Source organism: Balaenoptera borealis, assembly GCF_965194805.1.
Source record: "Balaenoptera borealis genome assembly, chromosome: 1".
Classification (NCBI taxonomy): domain Eukaryota; kingdom Metazoa; phylum Chordata; class Mammalia; order Artiodactyla; family Balaenopteridae; genus Balaenoptera; species Balaenoptera borealis.
In genome coordinates this window covers 86,335,568-86,345,796 of record NC_138860.1, presented here as the reverse complement: position 1 = coordinate 86,345,796, position 10,229 = coordinate 86,335,568, and the positions used below count along the sequence as shown (strand labels likewise).

The window sequence follows — 10,229 nt, the reverse complement described above, 5'->3', positions numbered from 1 at the left end:
AGATGATTTTGTGCCAGAGATGTTGAAGAGAGACTTTACACCAGGCCAGATGATTTCTACATTCCCTTCCAACTCCTAAGATTCTTAAGATTCTCTAATTTTAGGTTCATGATCTCAGTAAGAGTTATAATCATTATAACACTTCCAGACGATACTGGAAGCCTATTTCTCCATAATCAAGTATTCAAATACATTTGGTGGTTTAATACAATGTATACAAAAACTGGTCTGAGTAAATAAAATCTCACACTATTATATTTTTTTCAAATTTAAGAGTTGTTAAAGGTTTAGTTTAGATCATATTTCTGCATATATATATGTGATGGCTAATCCCAACCTAAGAGCTAAAAATACAAAACTCTCATCAAAATCAGGTATGCAATGAACAAATAAACTCATTCATTGCTTACCTGAAAGTCAAGGAAATGTGGCAAAGAAAACTATATATAACAAGCCAATATTACAATCTATCTACACAATAACTCATCTACTCCTTCCATCTTTATAAGGTGAAAAAATGAGTTTAAAATTTAAAGCAGAGACAAGATGTATTAATCTGTGAAAATGGTTCTTCAATTGTATACCTTTAATAGAAAAAAAAGACACTTAGTATTAAAATGGATAAATTATATATCACTATGTTTATGTAGTAGTTGTAGCCAAGGTCCCTAAACAGAATATTGTCCAGCGGTGCCAAGGGGATCGTAATAGTATCAAGAAGTGTTAGATTCAGATTTCAAGTTCTAGTTGAAAAAAGATAACATTTTATTTGTTTTTAAACTAAGCTAAGCTCTTAAACTAAGCTCTTAAAATCAGAAATATTCCTCAACAGTCACCTTCCAGAGTTGAGGGAAGTTTTTGGAAAAAGGAGACAAAAAAGCATTGAGAAAGATAACATTTTCTAGAGAACTCTGCTAATATTAGAATTAAATGTTTTAATTAGATAGTAATTTACTTGCTTTCTTGTACGTTATGTCATCTTCTCTAGTTTGTGTTGTTACAGTTCTGCATGTGAAATAACAAAAACATATCATATAACAAAAACTGATCATATTTTACATGATCAGTATGTTACAACATTAAGATCATACTAATAATACAAATCCACTCCACTGCCAACTTTTAAACTCCCTGCAATCTTACAGCCGGTCCTCAAGAATATTAAAATGTGAACAACAGGCTTTATATTTATCTTACAGAAGGTATAAACATCAATTATAAAGAAGAGATGCAATCCTTTTTTAGTTAAAACATAATTAACATGATTATAAACCATCTAATAAAGCGGAGGCAATAATTATATTGCTTGTAGTTCTATTCAGCGTTCATTGAACAATTAAAAACTTCAAAAACAAATACAAAGGCAAATCCTTATTATAGAAACAAAATAAATGCATTAGTTATTGATCCAGCATTTGCTTTTCCCCAATCTAAACAAACTAATCTTAATTCCTATGGCATACAGGGTGGATTGGAAAAGGAAGAAGCTAAAAATCTGTTGTTGTAGAGTTCCTGGTGTGTGGCATGTGAATGATGTAGTCACAGTGAAATTGAAGGGGGAGGGGCAATCTTCCCTCGCAAAACCTCTTTTCCTGCAGTCTTCTCCATCTCAGTTCATGGCAGCTTCATCCTGCTAGTTGTTCAGGCTAAATAAAACCTGGTATCTTGCGGGGACTCCTCTCTGTCTCACATATCCTTCATCCAAACCACCAGCTAATTCTGTCACACTCTCCAGAATCCATCCACTTCCTCACCATCTCCGTCTCCCTGGTTAAGACCTCCTACCTCTCACCTGGATCATTGTAAATGCTGCTAACTAGTCTCCCTGCTTGTTGCCTTTGCTCTTTGCAGTTTACTTGCAACCCAGCAGCTGGATTGATCCACTCCTTAAAGCTCCCCAGTGACTTCTCATCTCATTCAAAATAAAAGTCAACGCTCTCACAATAGGGTCCTACACAAACTGTTTCCCATTATCTATCTTTCCCCCTCCCGGCCTCAATTCCAGCTACACTGGCCACTTTGCTCTTTTATGAACAGGTGACTCTCACCTCAGGGGTTTTGCAATTGTTCTTCCTTTTACCAGGAAGTTTCTTTTCTTTCTTTCTTTTCTTTTTTTTAGAATTCTGTACCCAGTGAAAATATCTTTAAAAAAATTTTTTTTATTGGAGTATGGTTGATTGATACCTGGAAGTTTCTTCATTTAGATAACACATGGCTTACTCCTCTCACCTCCTTGAGGTTTTTGCTCAATGCCCACTTCTCAGTGAATGATTCCCTGACCACCCTATCTATCACTGTGAACTTTATAAAAAAGAGACACTTAGTATTAAAATAAATTATAGATTTATCTATAATTTATATTTTATAATTTATAGATTTATCTATAATTTATCTATAATCTATAAATACTCCTCCATCTCCCTTCTTTAAACCTGTTTTGTTTTTCTCTATAGAATTTATTACCATCTAATTACCATAAATTTTTCCTATTTTCTTTGTCTGACTATCCTCACTAGATTGTAAACTCCATGAGGTTAGGAATTTTTGTCTGTTTTGTTTAATGCTTGTTTCTTTTTTTTTTTTTTTTTGGCCGAGCTGCATGGCTTGCAGGATCTTAGTTCCCCGACCAGGGATTGAACCCCAGCCCAGGGCAGTGAAAGTGCCAAGTCCTAACCACTGGACCACCAGGGAATTCCTGCAATGCTTATTTCCACAGCTAGCACATAGTAGGTATTAAATAAATGCTTTTTGAAAGAATGAATACACTCTACAAATCCTCTAGTAACCAGAGTTGAGAACTAGATGCTTATATAGGTGACCCAGACAATTTTCTCTAAGAACCACACAGAAAAATGACTTTGGGGAAGTTAAGTGTCATTCAATTTAGATGTTTTAACTCAATTAAAAATAGCAGCATTAAATAGTCACATAAAAATTAGACCACCATTCCCTTTACCACTTTCCTATCTTAAGTCTGGATGCCATTACTTTACTTCCAGAAAGAAATAGTTCCTAAATATTCTGCAGGAGAAAGCAGAAGAATATTAATAGAGATACTCTGCCCTTACATTTACAGTCTTTCTTCAAAAAGTTGATAAAATTCACACCTCCCTCCAGGAGTTTAAGAAGGGAGATACATCCTTCTTCTTCCCACACTTAAGGAAATGCTTTAACCAAAATTTAAGAAAGCAAGAACAAGCTATCCCCAGGAACCTATGCAAAGAAAGAAAATGACAGCATGTCCTAAGAAACGTCAAAGACAAATGACTGTATTTCCATGGCTAGTACATAGTAGGTGTTCAATGCTTGTTGATAGAATAAATACCCTCCACAAATCCTCTAGTAACCAGTGTTGAGAACTAGATGCCTATGTAGAACTATTCTGGGGGCTCCACACCAGTGCTAAAGCAGACGCATGACACTGTTAGATTTCTATTAACATACTGCTCCCAGAAATTGAATAAGATGTATAATATGAAGATACAAAACAATGATTTCCATATGCAAAATATAAAACTCAAAGATTTATGAACTGAGGTTTTCTAGTCCGTTTCCTTCATTTGAAACACAGAGGTCTAGTGAGCTTAAATCATCTCTGAAACTCATCTAAATATTAGTAGTGAAACAAGCTATAAATCAGATTACTTGGCTCCATATTCATTACTCTTTTCATTCTATCATGGTACTCTCTAAATTTGAGTGTTCCTTGACCAGGAGTTCTATAGCATCTGAGTTTAAATTACTACATCACCAGGAAATTAAAAGTCTAATTTCCCAATATTATGCCTAAATTAAGTTGTGGTGAGCCTGGATGTTGCTGTAGTCTTTCAACAATAACTGGGAAAAAAACCAGTTTCACAATTAATTGCATATTTCCTGCCATGAACAGAGGAAACTGTCATTTGCAGTATAGTTTTCTGGTATAAACATGAATTCTGGTGTTCACATCTCCCAGGTTCATATCCCAGTTCCGTCACTTTTTAGCAGAAATCTTCTTAATCTCTCTAAGCTTCAATCTTCTCATTTTTAAAAAGAGGTTAACAGGGAATTCCCTGGCAATCCAGGGGTAGGACTCTGCACTTTCACTGCCGAGGGCCCAGGTTCAATCTCCGGTTGGGGAACTAAGATCCTGCAAGCCATGTGGCAAAAAAAAAAAAAAAAAAAAAATAGGATCACATGCTGTATTTAGTTGCATGGAAAGTACTCAGCACATGGCCTAAAACATACATATTCATGTTGACAGATCTACTGTCAACTGCAGTCAGACATGAATAGAAGTTATAATCAGATTCCCACCCTTCAAATTTTAGACTTTATGTTTATTAAAATAATCTCCCAAACAGAATGCCTGTTGATTTGAACCTGGTAGCTATTACCTTTATCTAGTTCTTCAAGAAATGAAAAAATTATAAAGCAGTGAATTCATGTAACAGTTCAATAAGATTTAAAACCAAAACAGATTATACTCAACATTAAAGCATTTTGTGATCTATTTTGGCCAAAACAATGCATTTTTCCCTCATTCGTGTAACCATTACTTGGTGAACCAGCACCCAATGTTACAAAGATCTTGTAAGTTTTTTGTGTGTGTGTGTGTGATATTCAACACTTTATTATAAAATAGGCTTTGTGATCGATAATTTTGCCCCACTATAGGCTAGTGTAAGTGTTCTGAGTACATTTAAAGTAGGCTAGGCTAAGTTATAAAGTTTGGTAGGTTAGGTATAGTCAATGCATTTTCAACTTATGATATTTTCAACTTACAATGGGGTTTATTGGGATGTAACCCCATTGTAAGTGGAAGAAGAAAAGATCCTGTAAATTATTGATACCTTCTTAGTGGTCCAAGGGCGCCCTCTGTCTGGGTGCAGAAAAAGTTCAATGCTAAATTACTTTTTTAAAGCTGATGCTTTTCAAGTAAATTCTTAACAAGTCTATGAAATTAATCTTCTCTTTAATCACTGCTAACACATTGTCAGAAAAGACAATGTCATTGTTACAAGAGTACCAGAACGGTCAGGTCTTACATCCCTATAATTTACCTGGGAATTGGAAAGAAAACCCATGCTATTTTCCCCAGAATTTATTCCACATCATTCAATAAAATTGTTGGCATGGATCACCTACATAAGTATATTGACCTCTTTGTTTGTTCTGTCCATGTAAAACTCTATACTTTATTTAACATGCCATTGTAGCCGTTTGCCCAGTAATGAGTATCACCAATGTTAAATATTTATTGGGCATCTCTGTGTACAGGACACTGCACTCGGTGAAAAGGATCGGGAAAAAATTCTCTATTCTCAAAGAAATGGCAATCTACTTTCTTAATAAGGATGTGAACAAAGAAATATAGGGTAAGATGTCCACTGAAAAAGATATGCTTCTCTCAGTGCTGCTTTCTGTGTTACCTCAGGAAAGTTATTCAACTTCTCTGAACCTCAGTTTATCTGTAATATGGAGATAATACTCACCTCAAAGGAAAGTTGCACACATTAACTGAGATATTTGCAAAGGACTCAGCATATAGTAAAAGCTCAGTAAAAGGTGGTTGTTTTTATTTATTAATATTAAGAGAAATCTTAAATAACAGCATCCTACATTAAATTTCACTTGCTTCAAATGGAAAGATGCGTAAACAAAATATTTTGTATCTCATTTTTTTCAACATTATTCTTTCTAGTGAAGAAAAATAAGTGATCCTGATCAAGTGCTTGATTAAATCAATAATTAGCCATTTCTAAAGGAATTATTTCAGTATAAAAAATATAGTTAAGACTCCTTTACCACTACCAAAATTTAGGATTCATAAGAACATGCATTTTCTGGTACTTACTTCATATGCCTTGCCTATTCTCTTGAAATATCTAAAATGTTGAAAATAATTTCATTGTGTTTCATGATCAGCTACATTTCTAGCATAAAAGCAGCCCAAGAACAGAATCATGATCATAAAAGGGATCTTAGCAACTTCTAGTTCAATCTTTTTTTTTTCTTTTTAGAAATAAGAACTTATGCATCTCCTTAACATTACAAAGCACTTTAAAATTTATTTTGTGAATTTTAATAATTTCTCGGGGGGGCAAGCACATAACAAAAAATTTTTTATTCAGTTTGTAGGTGGGGAAACATAAATAGCAAAACTAAGCACAGTACAAAATATTCACTAAGAAAAAATAGTTAAAGCTAGGCTAAAGACTACATGTATTATCTCAATTCTCACATTAACCTGATATAGGTGCTATTTTCTCCATTTACAAATGGGGAAACTGAGTCACTAATCGCTTATGTAACTTACCAATGTCCTGCAACTAGTACACAGCAGAATCAAATCCAGGCTGCCTGATTCCAGAGTCTGCACTCTCAACCTCTATCTATACCTTTCTATTACTTAAAAGTGACAATTTTCTTAAATATCCATGAGTCTGACATAAATGATTGTATAAATAAATGGGGGAAAAGGATCACTTTTTTACAGAAGAATTCCAAATAATAACTATAGAAGGAATGAGGAAAATAATTATCATTCAGTAAACACCAACTGTTGCAAGGAAGAACCATCAACGGATTCCAGTTAAAATTAACAGGTGTATGATGAGAATAGGATATTTGCAACTCACCACGGCATCTCTCCATATGATATTTATTAATTATAAGGAGAAAAATAGTAAATTTACGGTGGAGAAACCCAGCAGACACAACCTAAATAAAGTGATCAAAGTTAACATCACCACCAGAAAGGTGGAATCACTGTAATTACTGAATGTACAGACAGAACTCTCCATGCAAATAATTTTTACTTAATGATTTAAAGCTCTTCAGTGTTTTTGTTACCATAAAGTTTGGTACTAAACTACCAACTGTGACCAAAACTTAACAAATTCTGTTTGATTTGAGGCTGGGTAGGCACTAAGTCTCTGAAATCACTTGAAGCATTTTTCCTAAGTTTTGTCTTCGTGAAAACTGTATGCCTTAAAGAAATTATGATGGAGCAGGCCAAATATTCCCATTAATATTTCTATTATCGTATAGCAATGCAAGATACAGTTATTATGGAAATTATATTTGGAAGCTATAGTTTACAAATTCTGAAATCCATTCTATTTTTAAATATTATTGACAAAGGAAACTGAAATATGCCATATGTAAAAAAATAAAAGGTATGTGTACCTTTTGATTTCAAATAATTAAAGCTGATATTTATTGAGCCTTTACTATGTACCAGGCACACTTTTTTCTTGCACATTATTTCATTAAATTCTCACAATTTCATAAGGTAGATTATATTACCACCACTTCTCAGATGAGTAAATGGCTAGAAAGGTTAAAAACACTGCATAAGGATGGGTTGTCTGACACAAGCAATACTGTCATTCTTTTTCTAAATATTTTTCCAATTGCTAACAAGCAGAAAATCTAGTTAATTTGAGTTTCATTGACTTTCATCTTCACGTCCCTCCTATGCAGGGCTATGTTAACACACAGCAACAAGGAGAATGGTAAATAATTAATAATCTAAGATAATTAAGAGTTGGCCATATTGTTAGTATAATTATACTGAACTTATTTACATATCCTTTGTTTTATATCAGACTTTGAGTTCTTATGGAGGAGAAACATGATTTTGATTAAATATAAAATGGACAGTTAAACCTCTAAATAGTACACACTTTGTAAGAAGCTGAAGCACATGTCATTATTAAGGTAATCATTCTTGATTACTTCATTTACACACATCTTCACAAGTCTAAACAAAATGTACAGATATAAACACCATAATTTTTAACTTCCTGTTTTCCACCCTTAAAGCACTGATTCCTTGAACCTAGTAAAAAAATTTTCAAGTAACTGCATTAGAAAGTTTATAATTAATGTAATCATTTATATTTGAAGTATTTATTTTTTAAATTTGAAGTTTCTATTATTAAAAATATTTCTTATTATTACAGTTTATTTACACCCTTGATTTTTAAAAAAATAAGTAAGGTGCTTCATATTGGCTTCTGGATTTGCTGTCTTGCCTACAACAAAACAAGTCACTGGGTTTATCCTGGATGAGTCACAGAGCAACAGTTTGGACTTGATCATTGGTTTCAGTCCTATTTTTAGAGGTATGGGAATACAAAACAAGTTCTTAATCTGGAGACATTTAAAATGGCTTTTTTGGTTTTCTTCAGAAAGGAAAAGGGCTGCCAAACTTCAGGACCATCAGAGAATCCATTAAATATATAATAAATATTTTGTACAAAATGTTTACACTCTATTCAACATTGTATCTTACCCACGTGTAAAATAACACTGCCACTGACATCAGTGGAATTTCATGGGCAACGGAATGAGTCAGTAAGTCTTGTCAAAATAGGCATTTTTCCTACTCCTCTAAAATGTTATAATTGTCCAAATATAAATACTTAAAAGGATGCAGTTTCCATGTATTACTTACAGATTGACAATTGTCTAAAAAAAGCACAAAGTTCATAGACAAGCCTCTCTCTCCTTGTTCTTTCTAAAAAATGCATAAAATGGAAAACAACCTTATACTATACTGAAATCCAAATTATAGGTAAGAAAAAACAAAAACCAAATGACACGAGTGGAAATTAATTTTCAAATATTGGTAACTTACAGGATTTGCAGTTACTTAATTTTTCATTAGCATTGGTTTGCTGTTTTCTATATTTTAAATTGTAATATACTTTAAAGAAAATATTTAATGTACTAAAAAATTTTTTAAACATTTTAAATGAATAAGAATAGAATTTTCAGATAACATTAGATTTTTCTCATTTGTATCCATTTAAAGATTCATTTTCATTTTAATATAACTTTTCTTGCAAAATATATCTCAAAAATAGAAAAAAATGCCCAAAGTTTTATTTATGTGGTAGAAAAATTGAAAAGGAAAGAAAATAAACACATTTTCACAATTTCAGAGGTGACAAAAACCTATGGTATTTCAAGTGGTTTCTGATCTCCCTTAAAGGATTTGAAAATTGTATACAAAGTTTTATAAATTAATCTTAACAGCCCGATTCCTGTTGACGTGCTCTGGGTCTAGTTTTAACTGTAAACTTCATACAATGTAATGAAAGAAAATTGATTTGGTAATGCTGAACCTATTGATTAAACTGTGAACACAGCAAACACTGGTCATTTTTTGGGTAGAAATATTTACAAGCAATTAAAATCACTGATTTCTTGCAGCTGTTTCTTGTTGTCTTCCTGATTTTACAATTCCCCAACGCAAAGGTGCAGAAAACTGACATTTACCATCCTTTTCGAGAAATGGCATGATGGAGAGAAGACCTGCGGGTTAGAAACACAAATGCAGACATGTGGAAGTTGATGGCTTTAAGATTCATTTTGTTGCTAAGTTTCTGTCGTTTCTTAAATTAAAATTTTGAGTTTTTCCTTAAAATCCCCGCGCTACTTTGCTTTAGCCCCACCGAATACATGCCCCCTACCCATTTTTGACCCTGTTAACTCTTCTCCTGCCGCTGTTTAAGCATCTCAAGTCCCCAGCACCCCGGGAGAGTTGAAGCCCACGGAATCCAAACGCCCAGGGAGCCGAAAACTGGGTGGTTCCGGGCTCCGCTGGACCCACGGCCTGCGAGTTCGGCGGCAGACCCCACCTCCAGGCCCTCCTGGGAGATCCGAGGCCTCTCCCAGAACATTCCTAAAGGGCGTTCCCTCTGTTTATTCGTTCAATAAGTATTTGTTCAATTTCCGATGCCCCTCAGTCTTCGGAAAAGCAATTCGGGCCTCACCTTGCAGTGCAGTGTCCTCGCCTTGTTAATGACACAAATATGCCGGGGAAGACGAATCTCGGCCACTATTTAGCAAATACCGCATGAGATTTACCAAATGCCGTCCCTCCGAGTCCCTAGCATCTGCCGGGAACATAAAGCCACCTCCCTTCCCTCCATCCTTCACTGCCACCCAAGAAAACGTTAATGGCAAATAGCGACCACGGCCAAGCTCTGCTGTTCTTGCCTCCGAGCCAGCATTATGCCAAGTTCCTCCACACCGCGAGGCGCCACCCTCTCCCCAAGCCAGCAGGAGGGGCGTCAGGCCGCGGCCCGGACCCCGGGCCAAGGGCTGGGAGAGATCTGAGCGTCCGGGCCTCAAACACCTCCGGGCTGGAGGTGGGTCGAGAATCAAGTCCGGGCGTGGCGGCCTAGGGTGTCTCAGCCGAATTCTTCCATGCAGCCGGGAGGCTGTATGTCCGA

At 35.0% G+C, this 10,229-nt stretch overlaps 1 long non-coding RNA gene across 1 annotated transcript; it reads right to left on the bottom strand.

Moving 5' to 3' along the window:
• Positions 1–741: 741 nt before the first annotated feature.
• LOC309614284 lies at positions 742–9,901 on the bottom strand. The gene is made up of 2 exons (XR_014236090.1): positions 9,768–9,901; positions 742–9,306 (listed from the first exon to the last, which is right to left on the bottom strand). It is a non-coding gene; the product is annotated as an uncharacterized lncRNA (long non-coding RNA).
• Positions 9,902–10,229: the final 328 nt, after the last annotated feature.